We start from the raw sequence: 21,164 nt of genomic DNA on the forward strand, positions 1-21,164 counted from the left end.
TTGAATTTACTGCAGGAAAACAATTAAGTAGAGGGGTATTGTTACGGACGTACCGAAACATACGGACGTCCCGGCGACAGTGAGTGGCAGGAGATCTGTGAGACTGGCAACACGTGGTTTGATCTGAAAGGTTTTCCTTGTGAACACTAGGTGTCTGTGTTGTTTCTGGTAATGGCCACAACCCTTGCCTCAGGTGTTGTTTATGTGGTCATTTAACCTTCCTTATTTATAGTTGCCTCTCCCACTATGCTGTGCGGTTTATAGCTTCTGTGCCTGTGGATTGTTTGTGGTTGGATCTCGGCTGAGTTCCTCTTTGAAGTTAAGCCTCCCCTTTCCCTTTTGTATTTTGTTTGGGTTCTGTGTGTTTCATTTCCCTATTGTTTGTATTAGGCCTGAAGGAGACTCCTGTTCGTCCTTCCTTTTGGAGGCACAGGTAGTCTCGCCTCTGCCATTAGTATCAGGGTCCTATAGGGTTTGATAGGACTCTATGTATTCCTGCGTATGAACTCACCTACCTTAGGGGTCTGTTCATACTGGTAGTCAGTCAGGATTTTGGTTAGGGTTTTCACTAGGAGGTGTCCATCTTCCTTGCCTAGTTCTCAGGCCTGATTCCCTGTTTCCCCTCTTCCCTCCTATGCTCAGTTTGGTGTTTCCCTCCCGCATCGAAGCGTGACATTTTAAACTGCCTTAACCGTCATTTTTTGTTTGTTTGTGTGCAGCCATGGATCCTGTTGCTGCACTGGCAGGTCAGCTGCAAGCCATCTTTGGAGGTAGCTGACCTCCGCACAACTCTCGCAGATGCAGAGATCATAGTCTGTTGGTCCTGTTGGTAGTGGTGGAGACCAGGCTTATCTGGAGCCTAAAGTTGCTTTCCCAGACAGATTCTCTGGGGGACGTTATAATTACATTATGTTAAGGGAGGCGTGCAAACTGTATTTTAGGCCCACACTCATCTGGGGATGAGAAATAGCGAGTCAGTGTGGTTATTTTCTTGCTTAAGAGGGATGCACAGTCGTGGTCTTTTTCTCTGCCGACCGGATGGCAGTCTCTCCGGTCGGTGGATGAATTTTTTGAAGCTTTGGGTCTTATCTACGATGATCCGGATCAAACCTCTCTATCTAAAACCAACCTGCGCTGCCTTCGTCAGGATGATCGTTCCACTGAGATTTATTGCTCTGAGGAGGTGGGCTATAGATACGGAGTGGAATGATCCTGCCCTCCGTAGCCAGTTTTGTCAAGGGTTATCAGAGAGGCTGAAGGACGCTTTGGCCTTTCATGAAACCCCTGGAGGTTGCTGTGTCTCTGGCTATACGCATTGATAGACGCCTGAGAGAGAGATCTAGGGGCCCCCACTCTCAGGACGTACTATCACATGTTGTATCGTCCTCCTCTGACACTTTGGGTGAAGCTACTCCTGGGTTTATGTCTGGGGACGAACCCATGCAATTAGGGGGGCTACTCTTGGAAAGAAAAAAGAGGGAGATTTAATTCCCATCTGACTCTTGGAGGGGTGAGAGGACAGTCAGAAAATGTTCATTTGTCTTTGACTGGTAGTATCGATTTCTCCTGACTGCTGACGTGGCGCTAGAGTAAAAAACCGCGGGAATTGAGATGTTCATCGACAGCGGGGCTGGGGTGAACTTTATTGATGCTCAGTATGTCCGTATGCACGGGTTGTCACCGAGTGCATTAGAAAAAAACATTTCCATTTTTGCTATTGATTCTGCACCTCTAACTCAGAAGTGTTTATCTCAAGTGGTGCATGATATCAGATTAACAGTGGGTGACTTTCATCAAGAATTTATCTCGTGTTTTGTGTTGGAGGGTCTTCCTACTCCGTTGGTTCTGGGTTTACCATGGTTAAGCAAGCACAATCCAACCATCGATTGGCAAGCTAGACAGATTTTGGATTGGGGTGATTATTGCATTGACAATTGTCTGAATACATCTTTTTCTGTTTTAACTACTAAGACATATCTGATTTTGCTGATATATTTTCTGAGAGTAGATGCCAGGATTTACCTCCACATCGGGAATATGATTGTCCTATAAACCTTATTCCCGGAGCTAAGTTGCCAAAATCTAGATTATATAACCTTTCTGGACCTGAAAGACAGACTATGAGAGAGTATATTGCCGAGAATTTGGCTAATGGACACATAAGACCTTCCAAATCTCCAGTGGCAGCAGGGTTCTTTTTTGTTAATAAAAAGAATGGAGGTCTTTGGTCATGTCTGGATTTCCGTTAACTCAATCGGATTACTGTCCATCATCCTTACCATCTTCCTTTGATTCCCAATTTGTTTAACCAGATTGTTGATGCCAAGGTGTTCTCCAAGATGGACTTAAGGGGGGCATATAAGGGGGATGAATGGAAGATGGCTTTTAATACTCCTGAGGGGCACTTTGAGAACCTGGTCATGCCTTTTGGGTTGACCAATGCTCCTGCGGTTTTCCAGCATTTTGTGAATGAAATTTTTCATCACTTTGTGGGGAGGTTTGTAGTCGTGTATTTGGATGACATTCTAATTTATTCTCCAGACGTGGAGATAAATCAGGATCACGTTAGACAGGTGTTATAGATCCTAAGAGATAATAAATTGTACGCAAAATTAGTGAAGTGTGTTTTTGCTGTATACGAGGTGCAGTTTTTGGGTTACCTGCTGTCATCTTTGGGTTTTCGAATGGATCCAGAGAAAGTCCGTGCTGTATTGGACTGGGATCAACCCGAAAATCTGAAGGCTCTTATGCAGTTTTTGGGGTTCACCAACTATTACCGAAAATTTATTCAGAACTATTCGACAATAGTAAAAACCTTAACTGACATGACTAAGAAAGGCACAGATGTCTCAGTGTGGTCTGATTCGGCGTTGCAAGCCTTTTCTGCGATTAGGAATGCTTCTCTTCTGCCCCTATATTGGTGCAGCCGGATGTATCACAACCTTTCATTGTGGAAGTGGGCGCATCCGAGGTGGGGGTAGGAGCAGTTTTATCAAAGGGCCTGTCACCTGGTAAATGGCGTCCATGTGCCCTTTTCTCTAAAAAACACTCTTCCGCAGAGAAAGTATGATGTAGGTAACAGAGAGTTACTGGCCATTAAGTTGGATTTTGAGGAATGGCATCATTGTTTGGAAGGGGCGATTCATCCGATCACGGTGTTCACAGATCACAAAAACCTGGCTTACCTGGAGTCGGCTAAACGACTGAACCCGAGACAGGCCAGATGGTTTTTGTTTTTGTCACGGAACCATGAACCAGACGTACAACAAGAGATAAGAGAAAATAAGAAGGCTTTATTGAAAATAAAGCTGTAAAGCAAAAGTCCAAACGGATGGTGAAACCGAGCAGAGTCTTTGCGAAGCCAGGGGTCAGGAACCAGAGGGGTAGTCAGACGAAGCCAGGATCAGGAACCAGCAGGGTAGTCAGACGAAGCCAGGATCAGGAACCAGCAGGGTAGTCAGACGAAGCCAGGATCAGGAACCAGAAGGGTAGTCAGACGAAGCCAGGATCAGGAACCAGAAGCAGCAGCAGTCTTAGAAGCATGTGAACACAAGAGGACCAAGCAAGGAACTGAAGCCACAGACCTCCTATATATATGAGCTAGGCATCCAGCTCCTCCCAGTGGGAAGGAGGAGCCGCAGGGTGGAAGGCTACAAGAAACCCAGAAACCAAGATGGCCGCCAGCACATGTCAAACGAAGGAGAACAGCAAGAAGGTAAGACCATGACAGTTTTTCACCAGATTCAATTTCAATGTCACCTATCGTCCTGGGGTTAAGAACGTCAAGCCAGATGCCTTGTCACGTAGTTTTCCTGGAGTTGGTGATTTTGAAAATCCAAGTCCTATACTGTCGGAAGGGGTGGTGATATCTGCTCTTTACCCTGACCTAGAGGTGAAGGTGTTAGAGGCACAAGGAGACGCACCGGATTCTTGTCCCTCTGGACAACTGTTTGTGCTATCAGAATTGCGTCACAAGGTGTTTGAGGAACATCATTCTTACAGGACACCCTGGGAGCAGATACACTGCCGACCTTATCTCTTGTAGGTTTTGGTGGCCAGGGTTGTGTAAGTGTGTTGAGGACTATGTGTCAGCCTATAGTACCTGTGCACACGCTAATGTGACACATACTCGGCCTTCCGGATCTCTACTTTCATTGCCCATCCTGTCCAGACCATGGACTCACTTATTCATTCATGGATTTTATCACTGATCTACCTAATTCTTCAGGAAAGACAGTTATTCTGGTGGTAGTTGATCGCTTTAGTAAAATGGTGCACTTTATAGCGTTGCTGGGCCTACCTAATGCTAAAACACTTGCACAAGTGTTTGTTGACAACATTGTGAAACTTCATGGCATTCCCTCTGACATGGTTTCAGATCATGGGACTCAGTTTGTTTCCAGCTTCTGGAAGGCGTTCTGTACTCGACTGGGGGTACAACTGTCCTTTTCTTCCGCTTTTCATCCTCGGTCACCGTTTTTTGGGGCATATGGGTTTCACCCGCAGTTTGGCACATTTTCTGGTTCAGATACTTCTGGTACCCCTGAGGAGGAACATTTTTCGTTATCATTGTCATCTATATGGTGGAAAATTCAAGATATCTTGATGAATATGGGCAACAAGTATAAACGTGTGGCTGACAAGAAACGTCTGAATGGTCCGGACCTTAGAGTGGGTGATTCTGTCCACAACAAACATTAAGTTGAAGGTATCTTCTTGGAAGTTGGGTCCAAGGTTTATTGGTCCATATAAGATCACTGCCATTATTAATCCTGTAGCTTTTCGTCTTGAACTTCCTCAGGCCATAAATCTTTGTTAAAGAGATATGTTGAACCTTTGAAGCCATCTTCCTTGCAACCCACTCCTGTCATGGTGGACGGTAGTTTGGAGTTTCAGATTGCCAAGATAATTGACTCTCGAGTTCTCCGTAGATCTCTTCAGTATCTTGTTCACTGTAAGGGTTATGGACCAGAGGAGAGGATGTGGGTACCGGCATCTGACGTGAATGCCAGTCATTTGGTGAAAGCTTTTCACAGGTCTCACCCGGATAAGGTCAGCCCTGGGTGTCCAGAGGTCACCCGTAGAATGGGGGGTACTGTCACAGAAGTACCAAGACATACGGACGTCCCGGCGACAGTGAAGGCAGGAGATCTGTGAGACTGTCAACACGTGGTTTGATCTAACAGGTTTTACTTGTGGATCAATAGGGGTCTGTGTTGTTTCTGGCAATGGCCACACCCCTTGCCTCCAGGTGTTGCTTATATGGTAATTTAACCTTCCTTATTTATAGTTGCTTCTCCCACTATGCTGTGCGGTTTATAGCTTCTGTGCCTATGGATTGTTTGTGGTTGGATCTTGGCTGAGTTCCTGGTGCTTCCATAGCCTCTTTGAAGTTAAGCCTTTCCTTTCCCTTTTGTATTTTGTTTGGGTTCTGTGTGTTGCATTTCCCTATTGTTTGTATTAGGCCTGAAATAGACTTCTATTCGTCCTTCCTTTTTTAGGAACAGGTAGTCTCTTCCCTGCCATTAATACCAGGGTCCTATAGAGCAAGATAGGACTCTAGGTATTCCTGCGTATGAACTCACCTACCTTTGGGGTCTGTTCATACTGGTAGTCAGTCAGGATTTTGGTTAGGGTTTTCACTAGGAGGTGTCCATCTTCCTTCCCTAGTTCTCAGGCTTGATTCCCTGTTTCCCCCTTCCCTCCTATGCTCGGCGTGGTGTTTCCCTCCCACAACAAAGCATGACAGGTATTTCCATAGCATTTATGGCTTATTCACAGGATATTTGATAAATGAGACCAGTATCTATCTCCAGAACACAGGAGCTTACCGTGTGCATTTTTATCCTTTCATTGCTGTGGTAGTCACAGAAGCAGTCAAGCACACTTTATCCGTATATGGAGTGAGGAGTGATATGACATGAATGTCTTAAAGGAGTTCTCCTTGAATGATTTAAAATGGCTGCCAACTACCTGTCCTAGAATGTGAGCAGGACTGGTTGCCACCATCTGCGGAGCTGCTGAGGGGGAGAAAGGGCAATGCCTTACAACACTGGCTACAACAGATGGTAATGGATCGATCCGGCCTACAATATGTCGTCATGGCAGAGCAGCCTGACAGGAACACTCACCAATATGTAGTATACGCAAGTGCTAGAGAGTAGTGTGTAGTGAGGCCCTACCCCTCTCGCCCCTAGGAAGCTCTAGAAGGCGAGGTAATCAGTCCTGTTCATATTCTAGGACAGGTTGCTGGCAGCTATTTTATTAGAATTATTTGTTCTGCCTCTGCACAAGGGGTTTATTACCATAGAAGCAGTCTATGTGGCTGCTGTGGGCCCCTTGGGGATATGGGGCCCTTGTCTGGTTGGCTACAACCTGTAAAGAACATGTCCAAGGATGCAGCTGTAGTACCAAAGAGCAGGCACTACCATTCCTACAACCTATTGTCTTAAATGCCAAACCAATGTGTGGCAACACCATGCCTTCTGTTTCCAGGTCTGTTCATTAGGTGCTATGTAACTGTTATGTATTGAATTACATGTAATGTGCCTGGTTGTCCAGCAGGTGGCAGTGTATCTGGCATAGACCTTTAGATAGGATGGAACTTACCATTCCATTCTCCCCCCTCTTGGGCAGGAGTGGGCTATTCCCGCTTCCTACCAAGGGAAGAGTTTCAGGAAGCTGTAGTTGGTAGATAGTTGGAAAGACACCAGACAAGGTGCAGTAAGGCAGTGTTTACCTCTCACTGCTGCAGGAGCCCAGGGAAGCAGCTGGTAAAGCACCCCAACTCCTTGCAGTTTATAGACTGAGTATTACGAGGGGGTCAAAGGCCAAAGGCACCCACTCAATGGTACCAGAACCTCTATAAAGTCAAGTAACCAGACAGAAAATTTGAAGGTGATATTAGAGTCAGGTGTTTTCAATTAATAGGATGATAATCGGGTATGAGTGGACGACCCATGGAATCAAATTCCACCGGACCATAAGATGCACCTAGGATATGTAACATCCCAGAGTATGTCACTAAAACTCTGTCACCCAGCTTCTGGATGTTAGGGTGTGAATGTGTTAATATCCTATGTAATCTGACATTGTATTTACCTGTATTGAATATATTTGATGAAATTCCAAATGTACACCAGCAGGTGGCAGCAATATGCAGATAGTCTGTAGGAAAGTTAGTATACCTAGACTGGAATAGACCATTCCAGGCTAGCTTCCCCTATCTGAGGAGGAGTGGAATGTCCCCAGATCTTACTTCAGAGGGAGGACAGAAAGTTCTAGGCAGTGTACCAGCCACCCCCTGTTGGGGTAGGCTGTGTGAATAGGAGCTCCCAGAAACAGGGACCCCAACCAAGGACTCAGGCCTAACCTGAGGCCCAAAGCAACATTCCCAGCCTGAGTTCCTTACCTCAGCTGGATGACAAAGAAAGCAGCCATCTTCAGAACTTCTAGATCTCCAGGAAGAAACCACCATTCCCTGCGAGCAGTCCTGTAAGTACAGATTCCAAATACAAGGAGAAGATAAGTGCCTCCATAGCTAGTCAGGCCCAAACCAAGCAGAACCCAAGACAGAGCAGAAGACAGATACCTGCCAGATCTATAGGCTTATGTACTAGATGCAGAATATATATATATAATTCCTACCACATATTGCCAACACCTGCTGGGACCTAAAGACTATTGCTGTAAATTGTATGGATCTAAAACTGCATATAACATACCACCAAGTAAAGACAAGTTGGACCCTATTATCTGTGTGGAATTCCCTCATTCCTCCATTACTCCTATTTACAACACTCAATTTGTTGCATGTGAGCCAGGATACAGGAGTCCGGCCGTACTAAGGTAGGAGACACTGTTGACACAATACAGAGACAATATCCCCCTCTGGCATTCCTCACCTAGTACGTGTGCTCATACCATCTTAAAGGGCCCTTTTACAGTACCTGCGCAAGCTGCAACTGGCGTCACGAACTTAGTTACACCTAAATCTGACCCACTGCATAGCAGCCCCAATGACCCAGTGTCCTGCTCATTGCAGATATAGAGGGGAAAATAAGAATAAAATATCAGATCAGTCCCCTAATTTCTATCAGATCTCTATATCAGACCCCCAATCCTCCTTAGACCTCAGATCAGACCCCCAAGCTCCATCAGAACTCAAATCAGACCCCCATTAGACCCCCATTCCTCCTCAGACCTCAGGTCAGACCTCCATTCCTCTTTAAACTTCAGATTAGACCCCCATTGTACCCCAAGCTCCATCAGACCTCAGATCAGACCCTCATTAGACTCCCAAAGTCCATCATACCTCTGTATCAGAACCTCGTTCTTCCACAGACCTCAGATCACCCTTAACATACTCCCATTCCTCCTCAGTTCTTCAAACCTCAGATCAGACCCCCAAGCTCCCTCAGAACTCAAATCAGACCCCCATTAGACCCCCATTCCTCCTCAGACCTCAGGTCAGACCTCCATTCCTCTTTAGACCTCAGATCAGACCCCCATTGTACCCCAAGCTCCATCAGACCTCAGATCAGACCCTCATTAGACTTCCAAAGTCCATCATACCTCTTTATCAGAACCTCATTCTTCCACAGACCTCAGATCACCCTTAACATACTCCCATTCCTCCTCAGACCTTAGATCAGAGCCCACCAGTCTGCTCAGTGCACAGCCAGTGCAGCTCTACATTCAGCTCTGCTGTCGCCTTCTGCTTACTGATGAAGTGGTCATTAGCATTCAGTCCATAAGATGCACTGCCATTTCACCCCACCTTGGTATATCATTGTACGAACAAAGGAGAATTCTGATGACCAAAGAAGAAGAGTTGTTGATGCTCATCAGGCTGAAAAAGGTCTGTGAGGTCACCAAGGAACCCAATGTAACCTCTAAGCAATAAAAGGCCTTTCTCACATTAGAGATGTTAATGTTCATTAGTCCATCATCAGGAGGACACTGAACAGCAATGGTGTGCATGGCAGGATTACAAAAAAAAAAAAGCCACTGCTCTCCAAAAATAACATTGCTGCCTGTCTGAAGTTTGCTAAAGATCACCTGGACAAGCCAAAATGCTACTAGAACAATGTTTAGTGGATAGATGAGACCAAAATAGAACTTTTTGGTTTAAATCAAAAGCATTATGTTTAGAGAAAGGATAACACTGCTTTCCAGTATAAAAACCCCATCCCTTGTGTGAAACATGGTGGTGGTGGTATTCTGGTTTGGGCCTGTTTTGCTGCATCTAGGCCAGCACAGCTTGCTATCATTGATGGAACCATAAATTCTGAATTATACCTGCATCTGTCCGTGAGCTGAATATCAAGGGAACTCGGGTCATGCAGCAAGACAATGACAACACGTTGCTCTACCAAAGAATAATTAAAAAAGAATAAAGTTAAAGTTTTGGAATGACCAACTCAAAGTCCTGACCTTAATCAAATAGAAATGTTGTGGAAGGACCTAAAGCAATCAATTTATGGAAGGAAACCCACCAACATAACAGAACTGTAGTTGTTTTGCATGGTGGAATGAGCCAAAATTCCTCCAAGGCAATGTTCAGAACTAATCAACAATTATCAGAAATGTTTAGCTGCAGTTATTGCTGCATATGACGGTCACACTAGATACTGAAAGCAAAGGGTCACATTCTTTTGCCACTAACAGACATGTAATATTCGATAATTTTGCTCAAATATAAATGACCAAGTCAAATTTTTTTACTCATTTGTATCATTATCTTTATCTATTTTTAGGACTGTGAGAAACTGATGTACATTTATGGACAAAAAAAAATGCACCAAACTGTACAATTGAAAGAAGGCGCTAGGACTCTGTTGGGCCACCTCTAACCTGGATTCGTTGAGAAGCAGCTGGGCATGGATGCATACAGGTTCCATATGGTATACTGCACACTTGCAAATTCCTGGAAAACCCTTGCTATGTGTGGGAAAGCACTATTCCTGAAAAATTCCAAATGGTAGCTCTGCCATGAGAGGCAAGACATGGCTGTCCTGCACATATTGTTGTGCTCTTAGTGACCCTCCTATTACTACTAGAGGAGATCAGCTGTCGTATGCGATCATCACATCAGCAGTTGGGGCAGTATGTCGCTCCACAGCAAAGGCAGGATTGAAGAGCTCACCACGAGGCCTCCATACTCTCACCAAACCTTTGCTGAATCCTAAACAGAACCTGGATTCATCACTAAAGATGATATGGTTCCAGTCCATAGTAGTCCGGGTTTCTTGTTCACAACACCAGACAGCGGTGGCTTGCGGTCAATGGCAGGAGATGTAAAGGGTGCTGTAACACCAAATTTCCTTCTGCTAAGCACCTGGAAATTATCTGGGCAAAGACAGGGTGTAATGAAGGTGCCACCTGTATCTGGATGGTGGATAACGAAACTGTGGAAGCTGCTTGTGCTTGTCGGCGGATCAAACAATCCTCTCTACTGGTGGTCTGTCTGGGCCATCCGAAGCCTTTTCGCATTGTGTGGGTGCCCTCAAGGACCCACTTCTCCCAACACCTCCTAACAATTAGGTCAGAACAGCTTAGATGGTGGGCAATTCATTGAAATCACCATCCTGCTTCTCTCCGTCAACTGAGCAAAATGTCTTCAAATGGGTCATAGAGTCAACGATCTCTCACCAAGAGGTAGACTACCCAAAAGTAGCCTCTGAGAGCCTTTTTATAGGGCTGCAGGGGAAGTAACTTTACAAGTAACTTGTGGCAAGACCCAGAGTCTAATCAGACAACACCTGTAATCATATCTGCCTGAGACATAACTACATTAGGGTGTTTCACTGATTTTCATATGACTTACGCCCCCAAGTCTCAGCGATGTAAAAGATATATATGCCAAATTTCAAGAAGATTGGATAATATTTAGGGGTTGCACATATTGATCACTTTTATCTCAAACTAGTGAATTTTCTAATATTGAAGTGCTTTGTACTAATCGGCTTCTCATGTATTTCTTTCATCTTTTGCAGGTAATTGAACTTTAAAATGGGAACCAAAAGAGGAATTTGGCTGCTAGAAAAGGTGCCTAATGGTTAATTTTTAGGAGCTCGACTCCCTTCAAAGGAACAAGTACTGTTAGTTTTTATTTACCATCCCAAGGAAATGAAAGAAACACTTTCGGATGTTGCTAAATCTACCAGTACTAGACTAGAGGAAGTGTGGAGACGGAGGAGAATATCCGTGCTGGTATACAGAAGCTGTAGAAAGAATACCAAAATCTGGGTAAAGAGAAATCGAGAAACACGGATAAAGCAAATGTGAAACGGCAGATTTGGAAAGGGGATCTCGTCGAGTTATTTGACATTTCCCGGAAAAATGTGATGGACATGACTAGTGTACCACAAGAAGATAAAGAATTTCTTAGGTCACAAAGAGAAGATCGTATGAGTTCGTCAATGAGTGGAGTAGACAAGGTTTTCGCCTCCAAAATAAGAACTAAGTGTACAAAAGAAGAAAAAAATTACTCATATAAGAATAAACATTAGAAAGCTATCGCTGAAATCAATAAGACAGTTATACTGGAAGACTCATCTCCATCATCATCAGCACCTAGTGACGAAGAGGCCGAGTTTTTGCCTCCAGCAACCAAAAAATTAGGTTCAAGTCCTACATTAAAACCTCTTGATCAGACTCTCACGTCTACTTGGGATCGAGAACAGCTCTATATTCGACAAGCAAGTATTTCATTCATAGCAACTGCAAAGAGCCTTGGCCACAATGTTTTAAAAATTTCCGTATCTCCATCTACCGTTTACCGAGCTCGGGCGATTAATAGAAGTAAAATGGCAAAGAAAATCGAAGAGTCACTCTTTGAAAATCCTCCTTGTTTGGTCTTGCATTGGGATAGTAAACTGTTGCCCTCAGTTGCCCATGGGAGTGTCAAAACTTTGGAAGATAGAGTTGCAGTTCTAGTGACTGGCGAAGATTTTGAGAATTTGCTTGGCGTACCTGTTGCCCTGAAAGGCACTGGTGAGCAGATGGCTGAAGTAGTTATTCGGGAAGTGGACCGATTTGGGCTACGTGACAATATCATCGGTATATCTTTTGATACTACAGCCTCTAATACAGGACTGATCCTAAGGGCATGTACCAGAATTGAAAGGGAATTCAGACAAACATTGTTGTGGTTGGCTTGCCGTCATCACACCCATGACCTACTATTGAAAGGAGTGTTTGAGGAGTGTTGTGGTATACCATCAAGTGGTCCTGACATCCATATTTTTCGGAAGTTCAAAAGTCTGTGGGCTTCACTTGATAAGAAGTCATACACGACAATGCTGGATGAAGAAAATCCCGTTCAAGGCTTTCTAGAAGAACAACGAGTGAAAATGGTTAACTACATCCAAAATGTCCTAAAAGACGGAAGTCATCCAAGAGAAGACTACAAAGAGTTATTACATGGTGGATGGCAAAGGCGATACATGCACTTAAATAGCACTCAAACAGTTCCTCCCTCTCTAAATAATAGTCGCTGTCGGAGCGGAAAATCCTCCGTGTGGTGATACCTGCACGAATTTCTCATGGCTCTGTCTGAACCCATCACAGCCCCTCTGATTCAAACTAATTGAATTAGTGCCATCAATAGCCATCAATAATATTCAGCCCTTCAGCGGCTCCAACAAATTGGATGAATGTGTTTTCGGATTGTAGGATTTTAGGCCATTGATCGCAGGGCTGATAATACCGGAGCCTCTTTAGATCTGCTCTAATTGACAGGCAGACATTGACGGATTTCGTTAGAATGTATCCATAAGGTAATCCCGTTCTGGAAGAGGATCAATCAATGGACTGGGATGGGACGGGACATGAGAGATGTTCTTGTGGGCCTGGGTCTATAGTAACTGTATTACTGAGAGGGTCCTGAATGTCCCTTGTCTAATATGAATATATGGACCAGAACTCGAAGAGAGTCATGTAATACAGTCACTGTAGGGCTACATGCAGCATGATGGGGCCATATTCTTCAGGGTAGGAAGCAGGGGCATAGCTAAAGGCTCATGGGCAGGCTTGGACTGGCCCACAGGGGTAAAGGGGAATCCCCCGGTGGGCCGCTGAGCAAAGTGGGCCCCTAGTCTCCCACCCCCTGCACAAGTGGCACATAACACAGTAGACTTACTGCACTACATACATATATTCAATGTACAGCACCTCAGCCAGCCTGTGTTCATGTAAAAAACTTGTTAGATTATTTATTATATTTGAATGTATCCGTACAGTGGCCTCCAAAATAAACTTTACTGGTGGGCCCTAGGTACCCCAGTCTGACACTGCTCATTGGCCCTGGTGAAAGAGTTCAGTTTCCCCCCCCCCCCCCCCCCCCCCCCCCCCCCCCTCCTCCCGCTTCCTTCAGAGATGGTGCACTTAGCTTTTCTGCTGCCAGAGGCAAAAATTGAAATGCCCCCCCCCCCATGCCTAATTCTCTACTTAACCCCTTCCCTCCAGTCCTATTGTTAAATGGGTTGTCCTCTTTTTACTACTGATGACCTATTCTCAGGATAGGTCCTCAATATCAGATCGGCGGCGGTCCGACACTCGGCACCCCCGCCGATCAGCTGTTTGAAGAGAGGGCAGCGCTTGCATGAGAGCTGCTTTCTCTGCTCTGTTTACCTGCTCGCCGCAGCATTTGCAGTGATGAAGAGAAGGCAGCGCTCGTACGGAGAAAAAAAGCAGACAAAGCCTTTAAAGACATACTTGGAAAACATTACATAATGAACATACAGGGTCACACAGCCCCACATATGTACCTCTTACATCCAGTGACTTCTCTTCTCTGATGTAGATATTCTCTTTCGTCTTCTTCTCCTGTTAGACCAGACCACCATGGTGATTTCCTCAGATGTGCCTCGTCTCTGCAGAGTTTAACAAACAGAGATCTTACTTTCCTACTTTTCCATCATCCTCCTCACCTTCTCAACACCCCATCCTGCCACCCCCAATCCTGTGCCCACTGTGCTCCCCAATACTTTCCTGCAGAAACAGTCCACCTGAAAATACTGGTACCACACACAGTGCGTCAGTACAAAAACACACCTTTATATTGTGCGCTAGTACAAAAAAATCCCACCTTCCTTTCAGATCAGACCCCCATATAAAACCAGACCCCTATATAAAACCCTAAATGAGACCCGCCATCTCAGACCAGACCCCCTTTAGACCTCTATGTCAGACCCCATCTAAGACCCCAGTTTTAGACTCTAGATAAGACCCCCATTGGACCTCCATGTCAGACCCCGACCCAATATCAGACCCCATATAAGACCCCCATTAGATCTCCAGACCCCCATATAAGACCTCCATACCAGACCTCCAGAGCCCCAGTACACCTCAGACCAGACCTCCAGACCCTCATTAGACCCCAAACTCCCACTACACCTGCAAACCCCCATATCTGACCCCAATTAGACCTCCAGACCCACAGTCAGTCCCCCATTAGACCTCCAGACCCCCATATCAGACCTCAGACCAGACCTCCAGACCCCCATTAGACCTCCAGACCCCCACTACACCTCCAAACCCCCATATTTGACGTCAATTAGACCTCCAGACCCCCATATAAGACCCCCATTAGACCTTCAGACACCCATATCAGACCTCCAGACCCCTATATCAGACCTCAGACCAGACCTTCAGAGCCCCATTACACTTCAGACCAGACCTCCATACTCCCACTACACACCCAATCAGACCGCCATTAGACCTCCAGACCCCCAATCAAACCCCTATTAGACCTCCAGATCCCAAATCAGACCTCAATTAGACCTCCAGACCCCCAATCAGACCTCCATACGACCATTAGACCTCTCCAGACCCCCAGTCAGACCTCCAGACCCCATTAGACCTCCAGACCCCCCCCCATTAGACCTCTCCAGAACCTGTCAGACCTCCCGACCCCCAGTCAGACCTCCAAGCCTCCCATTAGACTACTCCAGACCCCCATTAGACCTCTCCAGACCCCTAATCAGACCTCCAGACCCACATTCAGACCTCCAAACCCCCCATTAGACCTCTCCAGACCCCCAGTCAGACCTCTAGACCCCCCATTAGACCTCTCCAGACCCACAGTCAGACCTCCAGACCCCCCCCCCCCCCATAAGACCCTTCAGACCCCCATATCAGACCTCAGATCAGATTGTAAAATAATAAAGTAACTTACCTCTCCTGCCGCCACTCTCCCTGTCCTGGCTCTCTTCTCTTCTCGAAGCCCGTACTGCACAGTCACCGGACCTCCTGCAGCGTCAGGTCAGAGTTCGCTCTGTACGTCCTTACGCTACAGGCAGCCAGGACACAGCAGCGCGGGCCCTGAGAAGAGCGAGCAGGAGGGGGGGTAAGAACAGCACTCACAGCACTTCTCTCCCCGCGTCCTGCATACTAGTGAGCGCTTCCATGGAAGCACTCACTCGTATTCCCTTTATAAGATGCACTACATCTTATAAAGGGAAAAGTACAGTATCACTGGAAAGGGGGGCCCTCAGGACCCCCCTGGTTTAGGGGCCCGGTTGCAACTGCGACCGCTGCAACCCCTATAGTTACGCCAGTGGTAGGGAGCCTTCAACAGCTGTAAGGCCAGGGGAGCACCAACAATGAGGCGAGGTGAGGCAGTTGCCTCAGGCAGCACCGGGTAGGGACAAGAGGGGGGCAGCGGAAGGGGGATTATCTGTTTCTGCAGTATAGTATTAGGAAGCAGTGGGCACAGTATGTGGCGCTGTATTACCATGCATGTTTTCTAGCGCTGTATGTAATGTTTTCCAAGTATGTCTTTAACAGTAGGGCTGGAGGGAAGGGGTTAGGTTAGGAAATTGGCATTGGGGAATTGGGGCGCCATATCAGTTTTTGCCTCAGGCAGCAGAAAGGCTAGGTGCACCCCTGTGTAAGGCAGATCATTTTATTGTCCATGCATGGTCCATAAATATTTGATAAGTGGGGGTCCAACTCCCAGCACCCCTTGCAAGGAGAGGAATAGCATCAATGGCAGCTACGAGGTGGATAGCCTTGGGGTGTACCAACATGCCACTTTGCTATGGTTCAGGGACAAGTCAGTGAACTGAGCTTTTTGAAGGAAAGCCCATCTACACCTCTGAAGGCCCATCACCGGCTCCTCGAACAAGCAGGTTAGCGTTGTTCGGACTACTTTCTATGGATCCATACGCCACACACCAGGCGATCGGTAGAGGCACCCGAGCCTCACCCATCAAAACCTCTGACGTGTCACTATGTTTTCTGGCACCCCAGCCCATTAGAGGATCTTCGTTGTGGAGGTCTCATTCTGTTTGAATGGTACAGGAGGTGGATACAACCCCCATCATAATATGGGATATGAAAAACACAAGATCTTATGGTCTAAATGTAAAAAAACAAAAACACCAAAGAAAATAAAAGATGTAAATTGACGGCAGGAAAGGGACCAGATCAGGCGATTTAACCCCATTCTGCACCAGACCCTGACAATGAGATGTGTGGCGGGCCCCCGGGCTACGCCAGGTCCTTAAACCTTCATTTCCATGTAATACTGACACATGGGGTCATTTCCAGCCCTTGTTAAAGCCACATGTCTGCTCTGCTCACATAATATTACCGCAGACCCCAGCGTGACCATTACCACCTGTGCCCATACTGAAGTCATGGCTCATACACGGAATTTGGGGAGGGGGCTCTACATTCATTTGTCTTAAGCCACATGCACACAACCGTGTCCGCAAACCACGGATTTGCAAAATACGGATGTCGTCCGCATTTTATTTGGACATGAGTGTTACCAGTTGTGTGTATGTCCCTGCACAGTCTGACGCTGGCATCACTGAAGGGATAATCTCAGACTGTGCAGGGACACACTGCCAACTGGTAACATCCATCTGGACCTTAACTGCAAACTGCTGGCAATTTATTCATACGTTCTTGTAGGAATAACAGAGTAATGGCACAGATAGATAGAGAGATAGATAGATAGATAGATAGATAGATAGATAGATAGATAGATAGATAGATAATAGATAGATAGATAGATAGATAGATAATAGATAGATAGATAGATAGATAGATAGATAGATAGATAGATAGATAGATAGATAATAGATAGATAGATATTAGATAGATAGAGAGATAGATAGATAATAGATAGATAATAGATAGATAGATAGATAGATAGATAGATAGATAGATAGATAGATAGATAGATAGATAATAGATAGATAATAGATAGATAGATAGATAATAGATAGATAGATAATAGATAGATAGATAGATAGATAGATAGATAGATAGATAGATAGATAGATAGATAGATAGATAATAGATAGATAGATAGATATGAGATAGATAGATAGATAATAGATAGATAGATAGATAGATAGATAGATAGATAGATAATAGATAGATAGATAGATAGATAGATAATAGATAGATAGATAGATAGATAGATAGATAGATAGATAGATAGATAGATAGATAGATAATAGATAGATAGATATGAGATAGATAATAGATAGATAGATAGATAGATAGATAGATAGATAGATAGATAGATAGATAATAGATAGATAGATAGATAGATAATAGATAGATAGATAGATAGATAGATAGATAGATAATAGATAGATAGATAGATAGATAGATAGATAGATAGATAATAGATAGATAGATAATAGATAGATAGATAGATAGATAGATAGATAGATAGATAGATAGATAGATAGATAGATAGATAGATAGATAGATATGGAATAGATAGATAATAGATAGATATGAGATATATAGATAGATAGATAGATAGATAGATAGATAGATAGATAATAGATAGATAGATAGATAGATAGATAGATAGATAGATATGAGATATATAGATAGATAGATAGATAATAGATAGATAGATAGATAGATAGATAGATAGATAGATAGATAGATAATAGACAGACAGACAATGTGATGTCACACAGATGACAGGTCCTGGGCCCCACTTACTCTGATTACTGTCAGTCTTCTTTATACTTTATCTTTTTCAAGTCTTTTTAGACCATTTTACAGAAAATCTGTTTTTTTCCAATCAATATAAAAGAAACCAAAAATGTAGATTTCCCAAGTTAAAGGAATCCCGCGGAGACGTCCTTTGTGTGGATGAGAGAGATATTAGCTGTCAGAAGCCATCGGACGCGGGGCCCTCACCGCCTGGCCCCTGCTGCACACATAACAGGAGATGGCAGATGGATTGAGATGCAGCAAATGAGCCTTTAATTGACAATCAATTGTGATTAGAAGCCATAGAACATCTTTATATCTGCGGGGTCCAGACCGAGAGCTGAGGCCACATCATGTCTACTGTCACCCAGGATGATAACTGCATGGGGCCCCTGATCAGAGCACCAAGGGAATGTACCTGTGAGCTAGAGCCAACATTACAGGGTTAATAGCTGAGAAATGAGGAGGATTACAAACTCATCTCTGCAAGTCTGTAGTCTGGTGCTTGGTACATGTTATATGTGTGTGTGTATGGTACCAGATGTGCTGAGATTGTAGATCCATCTGTTATCTGTTTATATTGTGTATCTACCGATCTTTACTCCCCCCAATTTCATATATAACTGTAACATAGCAATCTATTTATCTAATAGACAGACAGACAGCTGGATAGGAAGAAAGATAGATAGATAGATAAATAGATAGATAGATAGATAGATAATAGATATATAGATAGATAGATAATAGATAGATGATAGATAGATAGATAGATAGATAGATAGATAGATATGTAGATAGATAGATATATAGATAGATAGATAGATAGATAGATAGATAGATAGATAATAGATAGAAGGATAGATAGATAATAGATAGATAGATAGATAGATAATAGATAATAGATAGAAGGATAGATAGATAATAGATAGATAGATAGATAGATAGATAGATAGATAGATAGATAGATAAATAGATAGATAGATAGATAGATAATAGATAGATAGATAGATAATAGATAGATAAATAGATAGATAGATAATAGATAGATAGATAGATAGATAAATAGATAGATAGATAATAGATAGATAGATAGATAGATAATAGATAATAGATAGATAATAGATAGATAGATAATAGATAGATAGATAGATAGATAGATAGATAGATAGATAGATATTAGATAACAGACCACTAACAAAGGGAAGGACATCACAGGGACAGGTCCTTCCTCTTCTGCTCCTGATAAGTGATGTATAATGCGCAGATAATACCGCACGGTTGGACGCACGGTGTGGAGGGGGGCGAGGATTGTAATCAGCCGGTGCAGCTGCAGGACCGGAGCAGAGAGGTCCCCAGAGGGGGTCTTCGTGTCCCACCTTAAACTGCTTGTCTCATTGTTTTAGCCCATTATCCCTAGAACTTTTAATTTCTGCTTTCTACAGGATCATTGCCTCTGATAATTACACAGAGCCGCCCTGGTGTCAGGGGAGCTTCTCCAGGACACAGATATAGCAGAGCTGTGTGTGTCATCAGCCTGATACTGAGTAATGCACAATGCCTACATAATAGAGAGATAACAGCAGCAGGAGCTGGCCGATAGTCCATGGAGTGCCCCATGACACAGTCAGCTCTGCAGTGCACACCAGCTGAGCTCTGCCACATGGTCTGTGCCCATGCACACGATACTCCTCAATGACACGTTACCTTCATGTTTTCATGTATTTGTGGAAAAACAAATACATAATATTTGTGTGTGAATGTGCACGGTGTAGCAGAGATGAGTGAGTGTGGAGGTGCTGTCTGTACAATGTACTTGTAATGAATGTTATATGTGTATGAGATCAGGGACCTCTCCTACTCCGACCGACACTCCGAACTGCCCATCGGTTATGTTTCGATATTCTTTCTTTCTTTCTATCTTTCATCCTTTCCTTTCTTTTTCTGTCTTTCTTTTCTATTCTTTCATCTATTGATCATCTCCCATCTATTTCTCATATATATCCAATATCTACATATCTATTATCTATCTATCTATATTGTATCTATCTCATATCTATTGTCTATCTATCATCTATCTTATATATATCCAATATCTATCTATTATCGATCTATCTAATATATATTATCTATCTATTTATCTATCTTGTTTATATTGTGTATCCCTCTATCTACATATCTCTACTTTACCTATTTCATATATAACTGTAACATATCTATCTATATATTATCTATCTCATATCTATCTATCTATCTATCTATTATCTATCTATTTATTATCTATCTATTATCTATCTATCTCATATCTATCTATCTATTATCTATCTATCTATTATCTATCTATCTATTATATATCTATCTATTATCTATCTATCTATTATCTATCTATATATTATCTATCTATTATATATCTATCTATCTATCTATCTATATCTATTATATATCTATCTATTATCTATCTATTATATATCTTTTTTATCTATCCGTCTATCTATCTATAGATTATCTTCCATCTATTTCTCATATATTTAATCTATTTTTCAAGATCTGTATGTGATTGATATACAGATCAACAGACAGATAGAAAGAAAGATAGATACAGGTTAGAGAGATATCTGAAACAGGTAAGATAGATAGATATGACATAGATAAGTCGATTTATAGATAGATTTTCATATTTTAGATAGACAGATGATAGATAGATAGATAGATAGATAGATAGATAGAGAGATAGATAGATAGATAATAGATAGATAGATATGAGATAGATAGATAGATAATACATAGATAGATAGATAGATAGATAATAGATAGATAGATAGATAGATAGATAGATAGATACATAAATAGATTAGATAGACAGATAGATAGATAATAGATAGATAGATATGAGATAGATAGATAGATAGATAGATAGATAGATAGATAGATAGATAGATAATAGATAATAGATAATAGATAGAAGGATAGATAGATAATAGATAGATAGATAGATAGATAGATAGATAGATAGATAGATAGATATGAGATAGATATTAATTAGATAGATAGATAGATAGATAGATAGATAATAGATAGATAATAGATAGATAGATAGATAGATAGATAGATAGATAGATAGATAGATCGATAGATAATAGATAGATAGATATGAGATAGATAGATAGATAGATAGATAGATAGATAGATAG

The sequence above is a fragment of the Bufo bufo genome, chromosome 2 (genome assembly GCF_905171765.1).
Source record: "Bufo bufo chromosome 2, aBufBuf1.1, whole genome shotgun sequence".
In the NCBI taxonomy this organism is placed as follows: Eukaryota; Metazoa; Chordata; class Amphibia; order Anura; family Bufonidae; genus Bufo; species Bufo bufo.